The sequence below is a fragment of the Pithys albifrons genome, chromosome 5, assembly GCF_047495875.1.
Source record: "Pithys albifrons albifrons isolate INPA30051 chromosome 5, PitAlb_v1, whole genome shotgun sequence".
Taxonomy (NCBI): Eukaryota; Metazoa; Chordata; class Aves; order Passeriformes; family Thamnophilidae; genus Pithys; species Pithys albifrons.
Genome location: NC_092462.1, coordinates 51635951 through 51654750, shown reverse-complemented (window position 1 = coordinate 51654750; position 18800 = coordinate 51635951). Strand labels below are relative to the sequence as shown.

The window sequence follows — 18800 nt, the reverse complement described above, 5'->3', positions numbered from 1 at the left end:
CTGAAGCCAGGAGGTATAAAATCATCACACACTTCCATTTCTGAAACACTTCAGCAACCACTAACCTTTGGCATGACTTACCCAACACCCCTTTCCCACAGTCAAAAGTGGCAGGAGAGGCACAAGCTTGTCTGGCTGGTGGCTGCCCTTCTTCCCCTTCCTGCAGATCTGCCCTGCCCACACAGCTCCTGGTCTGAGCCCTGGTGGGGGCTCCCTGATGGACTGCAGCACCCACCACAGCTTGCTGCTTTCTAGGTCACACCAGCTACCACGAAACACCAGCAGGGTGAGCTCGCAGGGACACGGCAATTCAGAAGCTGTGCTGTGAAGACAGCACACTGTTCCCAGTGATGTTACCACAAAGGGTTTGCTGTGCTGGGGAAGGTTGTGGATTGCTGTCTGCTTCTGCACACCTCTCTTTAAATACTGGACACCACTCCATGCAATCCATAGTGTCTCTACAGCGATAATAACCGTTCTTCAGAAGAGAGATGCTTAGTCCTGCTCTCCCACTCCTGCTTCCTGCATGTATCTCACAACTTCCCTTTTTTAAGAAGGGCTTATCTCCAGTGAGGATCTGAGCAAGGTTCATGGGCACAAAAATGCAGGACCCTACATCATCCCAGCTTGTAACTGATTCCGAGAAAAAAAAGTAGCTCTGTCGAAAAATTACACCATCTCAAGTAATAAGGGCAGGAGTAAAGACAGAGCACACTGAAGGGAAGGGATCCAATTCCCATCACACATCTCACGTCACCAAGCTTGCAAAACTTACAAGGATTGATCTATTGCTTAGAAATGGCTTAGTAAGTACAACCAGAATAAACATAGGCTTTCTAAGCCAGGCTTTAACTAAACATGCATATGGTTAGCTAATGCACATAACTAGAGATTCAATTTCTTTCTTGTGTCGAGATGAAACGTCTCCTATGCAACATGTACCCACTGTCCCTTGTAATAAACTCCAGGTGGCTCCTTGTGAAGAAAAATAATTCACTGCAGCAACCTCTCCAGGGACACCATAGACCTCCCATCACACAATGTTTTCAGGATGTCACTGGACAAGGTGCTAGACTTCTCATGGAAGGTTGCATCAGACAGTCTTTTGATAGTCATTCCAACCTGGGCTGTTCTATGACTGGGAAAGCAGTCGAGTCAGAAAGATGATGCATATTTAAAAGTGTAATGGACATTCCCAGAAATTTTACAACGGAAGCATATGACAGCCTCACCATAAAGAAGAAACAGGGTACTCTGCTTCACTCCTTCCATGCAGCAAACTGGGAGTTTCCCATCTTCAGTATTCAGCGGTGACCTGTGTGGATCTGCCCAACCAAAATCCCACTCATTCCTTTGCTTCAGCTACACGGGCTTTTTCCTGGGCTTTGCAGAGGCAGCAAGGACTTCAAATATTGGGAACATTTTATAAATTAAGGAGTTAAAATTAGATCTCAGCATTGCAAATACTGGAAGTCTTTCAAGTTTAAATGCCCTTGATGCTACATTTCAGTGCCAATCAGAACTGAAAAAGTGGTATCACTTTCTGAGAAAATACATCACTGTTTGTAAATAGTATGAGAAGCAAAACATACACAATTATCTTTGTCCATCAATCACTGCCTTTATAGGTAGTGAACAGAGACTTCTCTCTCTTAGAAAAGCATCATATTGGAAAAATTGTCCTGTAATTTAGACACAATATACTGGGGGGAAGAGAGGAAAAAAAATGTCTTGGAGACACAAACCATGACCTGCTGGATCAAACTCTGAAAGGGAGATCTGTTAATTCCCCAATCATTATGCAAGATACAACTGTACAGAACAATCACCACTGCATCTGCCAGCAAAAAGAAAAGACCACTGGGGGGAATTCAGGAACATGAGAGCAAAACACAAGCAGACAGGCTGCTAAATTTCCTCAGGCAGTGAGGAACAAGTGGGGTTCCAGCCGAAGGACTCTCACACTGTGGGATGCATGTGAATCAAGAGAGGCTGCATCCCACTTCTAACCAGTTAATGACAGCTTCCCAGTCAAACCAACATCTCCTCATAGAATGTCTTGCAATTTATGAATTATTTTCATGCAGAAGACTATTTGCCTGTATTCTCTTTACATCCTGGTAGCTCAAATATGGTTGAATAATTCATCTTTAAACTTAAATAAATAGATTAAAAAAATAAAACTGCCCCAAATGCAGACATGGAAAGTTTCAGTGCAAGTGGCAGATTTTGCTGATGGCTCTAAGTGCCAGAAATGCTGCAAGAGCAGCTATGCAAGTGCTTTTGGAATGGTGCCCTACATATCCTTTTCCAAGCTGACTGAGTTAAAAAGGATCAAGCCGGAGCCTAACAATAACCTGGGAAAACGTTCCCCAGAAAATTGTGTCAGGGCTGTTACACAGGATTTGAGATTAATTTCTGAGAGGAAAAGGCTAAGACCTCTGAGAAAAACAGCCCATGACTTTCCAGCCTGCAGAGGTGTGAGAAAGGAGGTCCCCACCTACAGAGAGCCCTGAGAGGACATCGTCCCCCAGGGAAGGCAGTAACACTCTCCTTCTCCCCATCACTTCTGCCAGACTCATTTATTTCAGGCTGTTTTCCAATTACCACCTTTAGAGACAGAGCATTACAGTATTGGAAGGGGACCTGCCTCCCTGATCCCTGCCTTCCTCTGCATTTTCTCAGAGGGTCGTACCTGGCCCAGGGATGCTGTAGAGGCAAGACAGTTACAGAGTGGTGTAGCTGACAGGACATTGCTTGAGTACAAGACAATTTCTTCTTTCAGTCCCAGGTTTTATGCATTAGTGACTGATGCAAAGAGCATCCCAGAGGCTGATCATGGATGTACAATGCCCACCCTACAAGCTGAAGGGTGACTGAGATTTCACTGAGAGGTGAATAAACACCCTTCCACGTGGCACTCACGAGGCTGTATCTGCAGTTATGTATCCAGGTTTGGGCTCACCAATACATGTGGGAGAGTGGCAATCTGGTGCAAGTCCAGCCAAGGGCCAGCAAGGCTGTGTGTTCAGCCTGGAGGGGAGGTGGGCTTGTTTATCCTGGGGACAAGGTAATGGGGGGGATCTAATTAGTCTTCCACTCACTCCTGGGAGGGTTTAAAAAATAGAGCAAAGGCAAGTTTCTTTGCCAAGAGAGCTGGTAAAGCCCTAGAGACATATACGGAGAGGCTGTGCAATCTCTGTTGCTGCAGACTTTAAAAACTATCAACCTGAAATGGCTCTGAGGTAATCCTGAACCCTGCCCAGGTATTTGCAACAGGCTGCTCTAGCTACCTGTTGCTCTCCTCTTTGGGGCAACTTTTTTCTATGATTCTGTAACAGAACACCTCAATGCACAGGACGGAGATGTGCTGTGCAGATGGACATGGTGATGCTGTGTTTATGCAGACAACCAACCTATGGGACTGTCTCAACAGCTGAGCAGAGGGAAGCTGGCAGGGCTGAAACAACATGCCAAAGAGCCCCGGCAGCTCAAGTGCCCCACACACCAATCCATCCATGTGACTGGTAGTTGTTCTGGACTCAAAATACTCCACAGTTGCGACTTTTGTATCTTCTACTTCAACAAGAGCAACTGTAAGACTGCAACATGATGAAGAATAAACCCAACCAAGAAACCCAAGAGGTTTTGTTCTTGTTGGCATCTCCAACAAGGTATTTAAGCGTCAAGGTGATACTCCCATGCTTGGCTCATGTTTTAGTGTGGCACTGCACTGCCCATGAGCCTGGGGAGAGCTAGGAGTTTACTCCCCTGTACCTGTTAGGCCTACAGCCCACCCATTTTTGTGACTGACACATTCAGCTGTGTGAAGACACTATTAACACTTCTCACCTCTTTGTTCCTGTAGCTTCCTCTGGAGTCTGGCTGACTGCAACTTCCCCAGTTGTCTTTTTTTAGCAGATCAGAAAACATAAGGCTGCTAAGTGTTAACTACACCATAAGCAAGTACAGAGGTCTGCCTGTGCTTCCGTGGTCCTTCAACAATCTCACATGGGACTACACCCACCAGCAGTGGCCCTGACCATTTCTCTTCCTCAGAGATAACAACCAGCTGAAATGTCTTTGCCTCCTATTACTGTAGATTTTTTGTAAACAACATTTTTCTTCATTAAAAATAATGATGCATTGCACAAGCCTTTTGTCTTTATTTACAGTTGTATTTGACTGAACACATCCTCTAAAGGCACAAAAGAGGCCCTACTCTGGTTCTCTAATTTGTAATTCCAAAGTCTAGTAGCACTTAATACAGCAAAATGTTTATGTAAAATGTAGTTACACTTCAACAACATAACATGAACAAATAAAGGAAAAGGCCTTAATTTCTGTGCATTTGGAAGTCTCCCTCTTGCTAAGAGAATAACCATGTCCTTCATTGCTGTGGTTCATAATTTTTCTAAGGGTTTGGTAGCTTTTAAACCTTTTGGTTTTGTTATTTTTACGTAGTCCTAAAACCTTTTGTCCCCTAACAAGTATTCAAGTAGTAGACTAATTCCAGCAGACTGGCCTTGTGTTTCTGGATCCCTGCCACCATCAGGATGCAGACTGAGTAGAAGTACAACCAACACTTTCTGCAGGAATCCCCTGTTCACTGTGGGCCAGATTGTGCCATCAATTTTTAAGCAATTCTCCACTGGTAGCAAAGAAGATTTCTGCTTAAAAATTGATGGCTTGATCTAGCCTTCTTCTGCTAATCATATATTATGAAGACTACTATAATCTAGTTAGAATCTATTTTTAAAATAAAAAGAAAATATGAGGCAGCCTGGCATGCTATACAAATCCACATTTTGTAAAGACTAAGTTTTACTCTTAAAATTGCAGGCCACCTTCCCTCCAAATCACTACACTACCATTTTATACAGAGCAGATGGATGGAAGAATTTCTGTCTTAAGTTACTAAACAATTATTAAATTCAACCATAAAGATATTTTCAATTTGAAAAATTCTTACAACATATGGAAAAGGCTTTAATATCACATCAATGTCAAAATATTACAAAAAAAAAAGGTAATTTTGTTTTCTTTGGCAGATACTAAACCAAATTCAGGGACATGCCAGTTATTTTCTAACAGGAGCAAATGAACACTCTGCACTCCCTGATTTAGAACTTTCAAATTTCAGGTTTTGACCTGTATTAACTTCACCCAGAGAATAAGGTTATCTCAGCCTATATTAAACTACACTGAAGAAAACTCTGCACTCTAACACAAATTAAAGCTTTACCGTGCAGTTGAATCAATACTAGCAGTCTAATATCAATTAGATCAGAACTTTCTCCACAGTAACAGTTTTACTTCATGTCAAGAAACACAGGAAACTCCAAACAATGAACCAGAAAGCCTTGCTGAAGAGGATACCCAGCAGACTGTAACTATACAAGAAATACCACAGAACTTCAATACACAGCATAGTTATCTAAAATACTAATTCAGATCACTTATTTGTTCTCCATCTGTATTGCAACTGATCAATGCTTAAAATGTCTTTGTAGATAGGGTTTATGTATATATACACACCTGCTACAAAAGGGAAAACTAATCTGTACAAAGAAAAAACCCAACTAACTGGTATAACGTATGAAAACCCCACAAATCTTTCTCTCTTCTAACTCCTTTTGAAAATAAATAGGCCACTTTTTACTGAGAAATGCTCCAGGGCTAAATAATACTATTTTCCTCACTCACAAGTTGTTATAATTACATTAACCACAAGGCAACAGTTACAAGAATATAATTAAAGCCATAGTTTTCAGACATGAACAGTTCATGTACTTCCCTCATAGATTCAGCAATGTATGCTGTCCTTTAAGAAAGCAAAAATTACTGCACAGAAGAGGGAGAGCAATGAGGTTCCATAGCATGCAAAAAACCTAATGGAAAAGTGAAGCTGCTGAGTTTAAAGAAAAAGATAAATGTCCTTGTCTCTCCCTCTCCATCCTGTGTAATAAGGATTCAAAGCTATGTATCAATTAACAAATCAATGAAATTTCTCCTGCTGCAAATTCTTTACAAATTCAGATAGGCTTAAGCAAGCACAGAGACCTCAAGGCAATATATTACATTTAAATCATGAAGTTTCCTCCACTGTCAAAAGAGCTGTTAACCATTTCACTTCAGCTAAATACATTGTTACATGTACATATCTCCACATACAGTGTAGTATTTCTGTCATTAAACATGTTCACTTCTTTTGGAGATCTACACAGATTGCTCACTCCTCATTGTCAGTTATGAGTTGAAAGCAGAAAGCCCAGACTGCCTAGCTAGAAGTTAGCTGGGGATTACAGATAAATAATTATGCAGGCGCTGTATGTTGGGAGAAAAACAGGGAGTTTTCATCGCTTTAGCAAATGAGGTTTCTGCTGTTCTTAACTACAGCATCTTTTCAAGGCATTACCAGTCAAAACAAATTATGATCCTCCTCAACAGAATCAGGCTGGTCAATATGCAGCCAGTAACTGCAGCCAGTTCAGGAACATGTAATTCTGAGCTGAACACAGTCCCCCAAACCTATTAATCATTGCTATCCTTTAGTTAGCTTACTGCTCAAATGAGCAACATCTGAAGGGATAAAGGAGAGGGAGAACAGCATCAAATACTTACCGCTCAGCACACAGTCTCTCTGTTAGAGCATTTCTGCTACACTGCTCTCCTGAAGGTTGTTAAGTGTCAGCTCTTGGAGGAAAGAAATCTGACTTGCCTTTGTCACGCTAGGAGCTGCAATTTGCCTTGCAGCCATCCACACAGTAGCTTTAGACTAATAGACCACAGCTTTCAAAATACAGCTCCAGACAAAGGCTACTCCCGATGTGAAACTGTTGTCTTGGTGGGGGAGGAGGGCTGAGGTTTTTTTCTCGTCACTTTTTAAGTTTCTTACCTTTTTGTTGCAGCAAACAGGAATTAAATGCCAAGCACGTCATACACAAACACCCAACTCAACGCTCTGACTGGCCCCCATCTCCGTTTGCGTGTATCTAGGCATGAGATGATGCAAAGTGCACTTGATGCAGCCGTGTACTTGTACTTCAACAACGGGGGCCGAATACCCCCGAGAACAGCAGCTCATTCATTTTGCATCGAATTGAAACACATCATGTCAGCTCCCACTCTCCTCACGGACTGTGCATGCCTGTGTTAGCCGGCTCCAGCTGTGAGTGGGTGCTTCTCCCTGGAAGGCACCGCTCCTCCGTCAGCGGTGTGTCGTTTCCTCCCTTCCCATCCCTTTACATTTGCGCGCTCCCCGCGCTCGGACCCGCAGAAGAGGTGCCTCTCCTCCCCCTTTAACAAATATTCACTGCCACACATTGTGTTTCTAGCCTGTAAACTTCCAACACTAATCTTTTGTGACAGAAGCAATTTTCTGGGGAAAGCAGAAGTGCACAGGGAGTCTTCCTCCCGATTTCCCAAAAACTCTGCAAAGCATTCACAGCATGCTTCTGTGCAGCATGCAACAGAGAAAGAAAGTCTCTTTAAAAGGCAAGAAAGATTTACAGCTAAATCTAAACATTCCGAGAGAAGTACCCCTGCATTTACTTCAATGAAATTACATCTATTTATGGTACAACTGAGATTTATCCCTGAGCTGTAAAAACAAATATATTGAATAATTTGATTTTCCAGAACTGGCACATAGAGTAACAGTAAACACACTTTAGAGGTGTTGCTTGCACTAAAGGTGACAGTAAACATAATGATCCTGGAGCTCCAGTTTTTATCTGGCAAAACTCCCCATCATATGTGCTCAACCAGCGACAAAGAGCCACTTCTCCAGGGACTACACTTAAAACATGGTGGGGCTTAAACACCATCCCGGGGCATTCACCTTTCACAGTTACCTGCAGTGTTGCACATCACTAGTGGATGAAAAGGGAGGACTGGGGAAAGGCAAACTCTGACCAAAGAACAACCATAATGTCACAAGGACATGGGTCACCACCCTGCAAGTTACTCTTCTCCATCCAAGGGACTTTCTACTTCTAATATGCCAGCAGAGCTGTCTGCAGGATCACACCTGTCCTCCTCAATGAACACGGGCCAACATGGCAAATGCCCACCAACCAGTCTCTTTAAATTATCTGAGCTTATTGTGAAAGAAAGCAGAGTAGGGAACATGACCATGGACATTTCCACCAGCAGAGCTGAGACGGTGAAAAGCAGTTAATGACAATTTTCTGGCAGTCACTTCCTTCTGCCACACAGATGCATCAGGATCAGGATGTTTTTCCACCACTTAAATACACCCTGTGAGTCTGGGGAGATTCCTTCCTTCCCTCCTGTGTATCATCAACAAGGTTTGGCAGGACCCACTATGCTCAAGCAACAACCTGTGCCACCCAAAAGCTTTCCTTTAATAAACAAATCTGTTGATCCTGCCTAAGATAAAACAGTTCCAACTCTTCCTTGAATATGCTGAATGCCCAATGCTAACAAGAGTTCAAGGCCATGCAATAATTTTGCACTGTACAGGTAACTTCTCAAAAGTCTTAATACAAATGTGGAATTAACTTGTGAGTAAAGAATGGGGCATATTTATGGACAAAGTGGCACATGAAACTGCTCAATGTCGTAAAATACACATGCATTAGACTTTTAATCCAGATTCCAATGTGCACTCAATGTAACTTTTTTAAATTTGAAAATGAGGACAGAATTAATCTGGTAACTCTAACAACAACCCTCTCCATTGCTGTCCTCCTCTTTTACTCTTGGCAGTAGCATGAAACAGGATATGGTAGCCTTCCAGTTGGACAAACAGCAGCACTCGTGAGAACAGTGTCAGACTCCTACTTAAAAGGCTTCTAAGGAGAGAAACCAGACTTGGCCATTTTAATATGCTGGAAGAGGTTGTGGGAGAGAATAATTCTTCCTTGATCTCCTCCAGGATGAAGAGAGGAAGAGATTCGGCAGAACCTCAGAAACATGTAAAAAAGTATAATTAAATCATCCCTACATCCCTATCTTCAAGTTTTTAGTTGGCTATCCAGTAAGTGAACTCAGACTAAATTTAAGCCTGTGCTGGTTTTGATATTTCGTTACATGTTGAATGCCATACTTAATGCCTATGCACCTTTTAGTAATGATACGGCTGGACACATTCATGCTGGCTCTGCTGTTTTGAGAAATAACTTGCCCTGATTTCAGCACTTCAGCTTCCAGTCCCCCATACTTTCTGTTCCTCCAAGTTTGTTCCTTCGAGTTGTTACGTATGAAAAGTGCACCAGATTTACCTCTGCCACCAGAAACAGGGCTTGGCCAGCAGGCAGTTTCTGAAAATAAAAAACAATCTGGGCCAAATGTCTTCCCACTTATGCACACACAATTTGATTAGTAACTACAACTGTGTCTCGCGTTTGTCTTTCTGGCAAAACTTAGTTTTACCAAACCTCAATCACACCCAAAAATATGAATTCAAACATATATTTAAAATTTAAGGTATAGAATTTTGGGCATGGCAGTGTCCAGTTTCTCATTCCTTCCAGTTTACTTGGCCAAGTATCTGTATTCTGAAAATAAAGAGTGAAACTCACACAGAAATCTTTTTTCATGAACTATGTTGTAAAGAATAATCATCAGTAAGCTTTGAGACCAGCCATGGATGTTGCAGCTCTTGGCACTGGCTGCCAAGTTTGGCTGACAGGCTCTCCCCAGCAACAACTGCTACCAGAAACATCATGAAAAAATTTCCAGCACAAACACGACACCAAATCCCATCTCCTACTGCCTGCTAGTGCTGTGCCCTTGCAGCCAAACCCCTCAGCACTGCAATTTACCTATAGGCTGCAAAAGAAATGAGCTTGCAGCAAGTAATTGGTCAAATTTACACTGACAAAACCACCACAAACAAGCCAGCCTTGGCAAGGTGAAAACTGCCCAGAAGAGCTCTCAGCTCATGAAAACTTGACAAATTCAACTCCTGCAGTGCCAGAAGTGCCAAATCAAGGCAGCAGGGGTATTTTGGGGTATGCCTGGTATATAAATACCACCTGTGTTATTCCAGGCTCTCACAGCTATCACGTGTTGCCCTCTCATGGGTCCACAGCTGGGCTCTATATTCCAAAGTGCTATGTTGCTCACTGGGGATGAGGTTCAGTCAAGCTCATAATGAGGGAATGGGTATTTAACACCACAAAGAACCTGGGCAGATCTCCACATGCTCAGCAGCAATGACGTGCCCGATTACTCTGGTTAAACTGCCAGTGAACAGCAGGGCATCTGAGTAAATGAAATTAGCTTATACTCTAGAGATGGGATCATGTTCTCCCCACATGAATCAAATATTCCCATTGCAGGGCCAGAAGCTGCTCACCAAGTATCCTATCACACACAGCCTGGGTAATACCAGCAGAGCTGTGGCTGGGCTGAAGAAATCAAAACACTATGAGTAGCTGAGATCCTCATACTTGCCCTGAGCATGTGCAAGGACTGGATCCAAGGGTTTCATATACATACAATTTTGAGGAAAAAAGAAAACGAGTTTATGAGTACAGAACTTGAATTCAGGTTGCAGTTTGTTCCAGTTTCAAGAAAAGGAAAATGGTATTACAGCAACACATTCACACTGTGTATTTTCGCATGTGCAGAGGTGGTCAGCCCTAGCAGTGGCACTCACACTGCTGGCTCACAACTGTAGATCTGTAGTCCAACACTTGAGGTAAAAGCAGAAGCAGGTTTGCACCCCAGCTTGAGCACCTGCAGCACTCACGGCTCCACTTCTGCCTACAGGAAGAGAAACAAATGTTTCCTAAGCTAGCCCTGCCTTTTGCTATTCTGAAGCACCCATCCTATCCCTGAAGCAAAACTTTGTGACATTTCCAGGAAACAACAAATTAGTCCTTCTAGAAAACTCTGAGCACAACAATTTTGTTTAGTCTTTTAACAGCCTAGAAGCTTAAAACCTCCCATAAATGTGATCATCTACTTTCATCACAAATTAGCAAGCAGCAACAGCAGTGCCAATCTTCTAATTTTTCTGCAACTTCCTATTATTTTCAAAAAGACAGGAGAGAAGGTGAGAGGCAAGTGACGAAACATTTCATAAAGTTTAAATCCTGGATTCAAACAGGTATATGAGCATCTCCATACACATCACAAAACAAGTTTCCAACATCCAGGATGAATGAAGAAAATTTGAAATACTACATTGAATCCTAAAGGCTCTAAAGTGACCAAACGAATATGCCATTTATGAAGGCCTGGGTTGGCAACATTCCATTTGCTCTTTTACAGTAAGGCCATTGAAGCCATGGACATACCTCATTAATGAATAGAGGGCAAGAACAATTGCTTAGATAACTTTGTCTAATTCATCTCATGTTCCTGATAGTAACTAAGCAAAAGTGGAGATGAAAAGCTATTTTTCCTAAATAGATACAAATAAGTGTCCCCCGAAGAGAAAGAAAGAAAAGGAGTCCTTCTTAGTGCATCTGTTTTCTTGTGGGTGTGGGCACTTTTAATCTTAAAACATATATCTACATTGTCAGAGATACACATGTGAAGTTTCTTTAAATTTTTTAGACACTGAAAAAAGGAACAAGCAGAAAATAAACTTCTTAATTAATGAAGAAAGACTGATGATACACAACAACTACAAAGCAAAAGCAGTTCAATACACCCTTAGCAAACTGAACTACACCTGTGATCAGCTTTGCAAAAGGACCTTAACTGCTCTGAGATTGTCTTGCAATTGCAGAGGACAGGCCATAAGGACCCAGGTGCACCCTTCAGTCTAAGCTACTGAAAAATAACTCTGTAAGTAATCTATAAGTCCTTTTTCTACATCTTGTTGACAAATACAGCATGATTACAAACACTGACATGTGTCAGTAACACCTATCCCAGAACACAGGCAAGCTCACTTTCACAGGTTCTTGTCTTAAAGTGGAAAAACTCAGTTCACTGATGTTAAACGTAAGATCAGGACAATGCCAGGACAAATACTGAACTGAAGCCAGACACCTTGCAGACCTCTACATCTTTCATATTCTTCTAAAATTCATAGTAGGCTGCTTACTTTTCCACCTGCTATTTTGTTCTTGTACAAGAACCACACTAGCCCTGCTAAATAAATAACATTTACACCATCCTGATACTTCCGGAGTACTACACTGATTTTGCTGAGCAGTATTCAGGTTTTCCAGGTCCACCTCTCTAAGTTATGGACTAACCCAACTCATGCTGAAGCTAATAAAAAACTTCCCATCAATGATAAGGGGAATTTGGCCCAACTCAGGGGGCACAAACATACATGCAGCCAACTTTGAAATTAATCAGGGTGGGAAGAAGGGAACTTCAAGTAGTAAAACATGGAAGTTTTACAGACAATTAAGTTCTATGTTTAATGCATCACTCAAATTATAAAATGAATTTATCTTTATGGCCTGAAGATGTATAATATTTGTGTGAAGATGACCATCATCAAAAGAGAGATTGCATACAGATTTTTGAACCTCATTAAGCACACATTTATTTTCAAAAAATACAGATGTTAATGTAAGTTTCTAAACACAGAAACAAATCAGGAAATAAACCCCTAAATGTTTAAGACACTCTAGTTATCTGTTGAAAAAATATTTTAGCTTGCTCAAATTAGTGTTTAAGTTTTTGCTAATCAACCTGCACATATCAAGGAGACTTCAGCAGGCAATCTACCTCCTATTACCAGAGGTCAAATTGTTCTGAATACCATTGACAAACAAAGGCGTTTTCCCTGGTGGAGCCACTGTTAGGAAAGAAGCAAACCATACCAATCTCTGAATTCAAAGCCTTAAGCGAAAATACTTTCCAAATACATGGAATGGATAGGACAGTATATAGTATGATTTACATAAAAATACACTACATATAAATATTTGAATAGCAATCAGATAGTAGCAAGTGTGGAAAATCGTACAAAGGCAGATATGACACTTAAAGAATTGAAGAGGCAAATGGATAGCAAGAGCATCCTTGTACATTTTAGAGGCACATTCCAAATTATTATTCAAGTGCAGTTAGTTAGTCAAGTTTGTGACTGTGCTTAGAAAGAGAGAGAAACACAGGACAAAATTTGTACGTTGTTTTACTACTGCATATACTAAATGCCAGAAGACATCCAGTGGTCTACAAATACATAGTTCTCTTGATACCAGGAGTAAAACACTCATGCAAACATGAAAAGCAAGTTTATATAGGTAGATATACATCTTTATGCAGTAAAGGCATATGTAGAAACATCCTACCTCTCTCTCTAACCCTCTGGTACAACACTGGCATACACTATTGGATGGGAAGAAGCCCTAGACAGGTCACTTTCTGAATGTATGTTTGCTTTCTAATTTGCTACATTAGAAAGCTGTGAATGTCCCATATTTCATTAAGTAGCATAAAAGAGATAATCAAATTAAATACTTCCTACTGCACAGACATGTTTCTGCTCTGAATTGCTTTTTCAGAAATTATTTGCCCAATAACAATTTCTAGGAAGTCAAAATTTTGCCTACAATAGAAAACAATAAGCATAGTAAATACATGTCTTACAAAAAGTTGACCTTTTCAAGTAAGGCACCATACAACAGAAAAGTCTTCTACTGTTCATACAAACATATTATAATCACGGTAGCTGAGAGCTGTATCAAACTTATAGCCACCAAGGTGTTCTTAGTAAGTTGTCTTAGCACAATTTTTCTTAAAACATTGCTCTTTTCTTCAGTGGTCTAATGCTCTCTATTGCTTTTCTCCTCAGAAGGTTTTTTATAAGTCCACCATAGTAGTAACTGAACAGTTTCAATATACATTAGACTAACAGAGTGAAATCACTTGTGGACTAATTTGGTTTTCTCTCATCTGCTACAGAGACCTTAGACTAGATAACGTCTTGAGATGAGAACAAAAGAATACAGGGAAGTTTTTTGGGGTTTTGGGGGTTTTTTGTTCGTTTGTTTTGGATTTGGTTTTTTTTGCAGAAAAGTGTTGTTTAATTATTTGTCAGGCTGTTAAAACCTAGTTCCTGTAAGAATTCATTTAATAGGTGGCTCCCTGTATACACAGTCCCTACACTGATACAGTATCAGAGAGATGTGTAACTAAGAGTCCAATTTTGGGACTGCTGAAGATGAAAAGAGTGAAACAAAGACAGGCACCTTCAACTGACTCCAGCTGGTTTGGGAAGGAAGATGCTATGTTTTCTTTGCATAACCTCCATGGAGAGAAAGCAAGAGATTGTGTGTGCAGCCCCATGCATGACCATCCAAAATAAATAAGGTAAGTTTATACTATCTTTGATCATGAACTAAGAACAAAGCTTTTAACTGGGTGTTGAAAACAAGCAGGGTTGTGGAGAGTCCAGGAGTGAGATGGATGTTTTCTGTTGACAGCTACAGAGCTGGAGTGCAGCTGCCTTTTGCATCCATTGCATCACTGTTTTGCCATGGAGTTAAAGCAGCAGTTACATATAGGAATCCAATCTGGACACAGCATCTGCTCGATTAACATACATTGAAAAGAACAATAGAAGAAATCATCAGATTTTAACCCTAAACTCGCAGTCAGTAGCTCTCTTGAGCTGGAGACACTTTCACAGGCATCTCAGGCTATTTTCCAGCAATCTCTGTGAAAGCCACTTAGGTTCACTGATAACCCTAGTTGTACCCTAAAATGTTTCAGTTTAATAGTTGGAATCATAGAGAAAGTGTGGAGATTTTCTAGCACAAATTTGTACAAAGACTTTAATCCAGAGACTCAGTCAGTAGATCACCTTATTAATTGAGACAACCTGACTACACTGCAGTGGTTATTTGTAGTCCAGGTTTAGACATACCATCATGCTCAAGCTGCTAGCAGATAAAGTGACACATTTTGTCTGGTCGTTTTTTTCCCAATAAGAAGGGAAGCCTCCTGTCATTTCCCCCACTTCCTTAAAAGTAAACACCTCAGCACTGCCCTGAGCTCTCCTTCATGGGCTTCCCCCTTCCCGTCCCACTGTCCCACTCAAATCCTTCTAATTGTCTGCTTCTGTGTTTGTCCCAATTCCCTTGCTCCACAAAGACTGTTCTGTACTTGTGCTAATCCACTGCTGCTATGCTTGTCAACTGCTGTTTCTCCATTTAAGCTTTACAAAGGTTACCAAATATTTATAGCTCCATGGCTGAAATTCTCCCTAAGCACATCCTTTTTTTCAGCTGCTAATCAAACAGTGACTCCATCCTTTGTAAACACCAGAGCTGCTCACAAGCCTCATCTGTAACAGAGATGGTGAAGGGTCTAGAAGGTAAGTTCTATGAGGAGAAGCTGAGGGAGCTGGGGGTCTTTAGCCTAGAGGAAAGGAAGATTTGAGGTGACCTTATCACCCTCTAATGAGAGGACAACAGGATATAGTCTCAAGCTAGGTTCAGGTTGGACATCAGGAGGAATTTAATCACAGAAAGGGTTGTTAAACATTGGAATGGACTGCCCAAGAAAGTGGTGGAGTCACCATTCCTGGAGGTGTTTAAGAAAAGACTGAATGAGGCACTTAAGTGCCATGGTCTAGCTGACAAGGTGGTGATTGGTAAAAGGTTGGACTCAATGATCTCAGAGGTCTTTTTCAACCTCAGTGATTATGTGTAATAACTTTTCATGTCATTAGTGGCATTTCATAGAAAGGATAGAGGGATGCTGTCCCAACACATCTGAAGCCACCAGCAATGGAAAACCATTCACTGTGCAAAACTACAGGTGTTTCAAGTATATAATATTTCAAGTTAATACTGGTCTATTTCAATGTATCTTCAGTCTACCATGTCTTTCATGTTAAATTCCAAAGCTAAACAAACCAGTTTAATGAATCAAAATATGAATGCACACATGCAGCTTTTTGCACCCACTTAACCAAATTTGCTTGAAAATACATTAATTCTGTAAGCTTCCTGATTTCCCTTTCACAGCTGTATTGTTTCATTACTCCCTCATAGAACAAACTGCTTTTCCAAACAACAATGTCCAGACTTATGGACATAAATGACAAATTTTGTATAAACAATCACCTAAGCTATTTCTTAGTGAGAAGGGAAAATCCTTCAAAACGTACATAAAAAGATATTCAGATGCAGGTGGCTTAGGGAAGAGGAGAAAGCAAAAAATAACTGTGAAAAAACCCCAGCTAAAAATACAGGTCAGAAAAGCCAGTAAATCCCTTTCTTCCAGTATAATCCTTCACCTATGCCCCATTTATGTGATTTCGCACAGTATGTTTTGTCCTTATTTCAAGGTTACATGGACCGAAGGGAACAGGCAATATTGATTAATGGTGTTCCAGAGATTTAAGAGTTCAGCTGAAATTACACATTCTTTGAAGTGTATTATCTTTTCAAAAGAGCAGGTGCAAACACCATTTCAGTTTTAATTTATTTTTTGCTTTTCTTGGCCATGTCTCTAATGAGGAAGAGAAAGCTTATTATTAATTATCTTGTGCAGCTTGATAAGCTTTTCTCATGGAATTGGACAAAGACTCAAACTTGCAGCACATTAAATCATGACCTGAAAGGGAGGGCAATGCAGAAAGATCTCAAACACCTCCCTGAACAACACAGCTGTAAATCACAATGCATCACTGAAGTCTGTTGCATTGCTTGTATACAAAATATTTTCTGAAAAGAATGATAAACTACAAAGATAGAAGGATATCCCAATTACACCACACTTGTATTTTTTATCTTTATTTGTCTTAGCTTTTAATTGCCTCATTAAGGCCAGGTATCCCTCCTGAAGTCTCATGTTAATGTGGTAACACAGGCACAGGAGCTCAAGCCAGGCAATACACAGTCTCAGCTAGGAAATACAGAGTGACATGAGATGGGGCCCCTGCACCTGCAGCCCAGCTTCCAGGCTTCCCCACTGACCCCTTTTTTGTCCTCTAACAAACCAGTTCTTGAGACTTCGCTCCTTTTTTTACCTTGACACACACTCAAAACTAAAAAGAAAGTATTTAACCTGCTGTAGCACTGTTGCTCAAGTGAAAATTTTGAATTCTGGCCCTAGAGAAAGGTTCCTAAATCTGAATTTAGACATTTGGTTTACAAATATACTGAATACGCAGAGATCCAAGAGAAGCCAATGGACAGTGCAGGTGTTAAACACCTCTGAAAACTGGCCATTTTCATTAAACTGTTGAAACAGCAAGAGGACATACTATTTTTAATTCCGCATATTCTGAGGTATTTGAGCCATCACTTTACATCATTTCTTCCTCATTTTCCACAGATTTGTTCCATTTTTCTCATTTATATCACCCTAATAGTTTTCTCTAACAGCTAGTTAGAGTCCTAACAGCTCCCGAGATAACAGAGCTCACATAATTTGTTTTGCTGTTAGGATTTATCTTCTGTTCCAGCCTTACAGGATTACATGCTTCTGACCTGAGGCATCTATCCATTCAGGTGTCTGCTCTCCCTTTCTGAGACAGCTCAAGTCTCATCTTTGGTTATCCATTGTTCTACTTTCTTCAGTCCAGTTGGCCTCTTTTCCTTTATCCCCTTTTTGAATCGCAGCTTCATTTTATTCCAGTATCTGGGCATCAGGAAAACAGCAGCAGTTCAAAGAGGCAGGGCAATGGACATCCACACAGATGAAGGGATTCCCAGCACGCCCACCTGACAAAATGGGCATTATTATGGACATTATTCACATTGCCCAGTGAGAGTGCCTGTGGTCAGAAAACCCCAATATCAGAGCAGGTACCTTTCCCAGCACTTAAGAACCAAAAGTAACCAGGCTCCCTCCTCAGCCTGCCAGGAAAACACAAACTACAGTGAAAACAAACCTGCTCTACATGGTGACAAAGCTAGAACATGAACAGAAATGTGCTACGTGTTTTGTCCAACATGCAAGGTGTCTATGGTACGCAGTAACTGGTTCCACATTCAGTCCCATCAAAGCTGTCTCATAAATCCACCAGTGCTGCTCCTTGCCAGGTAACTACAGAATATTTGAGCTGGATATACTGCTGTTCTACAAAGACACCAGGAGAGAAGAAACTGTGATCTTTCAGGCAATTATAAAACTTGAGGCAGGCTTTGGATGGGTGGAAGAGCAATAAAGATTTAAGAGGATTCAAGGCAATGTGCTAACAGAAACTCTTTCACAAAACTGATGGGCCATTCCCTTTTCTCTCTTCCCTGTTAAGTGAGCTTGCTCAGAAAGCAGAGGGCATGTACCAGCAGTCAAGAAGAAACAAAATCCAACCTGAGGAATGATTTACATACAGTCCTGCAGCTCACAAGTGCAAATAGCTTCAGTAAGCTGAGGCTATAAACATGCTTTTAATGACAAGGAAAAAGCATGGCACGTGTGGCTCATTAACAAGCAAACAGCACTAACAATTATTCACCAATACACCTGTGACAGCTCTATGTGACAGTGACCTTATTGACCTTGAAATCAAACCATGCAACTGCAAGGACTTTTTTTAGTTACAAATAATACTAAATGAATCACCATGGCTCTGTTTTCAGTACAGAAGGAGAGCAAGACTGTACACAACACAGTGGTTTTTACTTTTAAAAATCACAAGATATCACCTAGGAAATGAAGTTCCAAAAGGTTGTGCATATACAGTACATTTATTTTCCTTTAATGCCCACATATATATCAAACAGGGGCTCAGAGTGTACACATATAGACATGCATAACTACTAATTTGTGGGAACATGCTTTTGTTCACAATTTTTTGAAGGTGCTCCAGCCTTTTTTAAAATCAAACATTTTACCGACTAATTAATGGAAAACAAGGGATACTAACTTTCAAAACAAAAAATCACCACACAAAA

At 40.9% G+C, this 18800-nt stretch overlaps 1 protein-coding gene across 11 annotated transcripts in view; it reads right to left on the bottom strand.

Moving 5' to 3' along the window:
* APBB2 (amyloid beta precursor protein binding family B member 2) overlaps positions 1–18800 on the bottom strand; it is a 187099-nt gene that overhangs the window by 22329 nt on the left and 145970 nt on the right. Inside the window, exon 1 of one of the 11 annotated variants that reach the window (XM_071556586.1) lies at positions 6899–7217. The exons of 9 other annotated variants lie outside the window; for them this stretch is intronic. The gene's annotated coding sequence lies outside the window, so the exon portion shown is untranslated. Of the gene's footprint in view, positions 1–6624; positions 6792–6898; positions 7218–18800 lie in introns of those variants that run through there. One more of the 11 variants, XM_071556585.1, reaches the window with a different exon arrangement.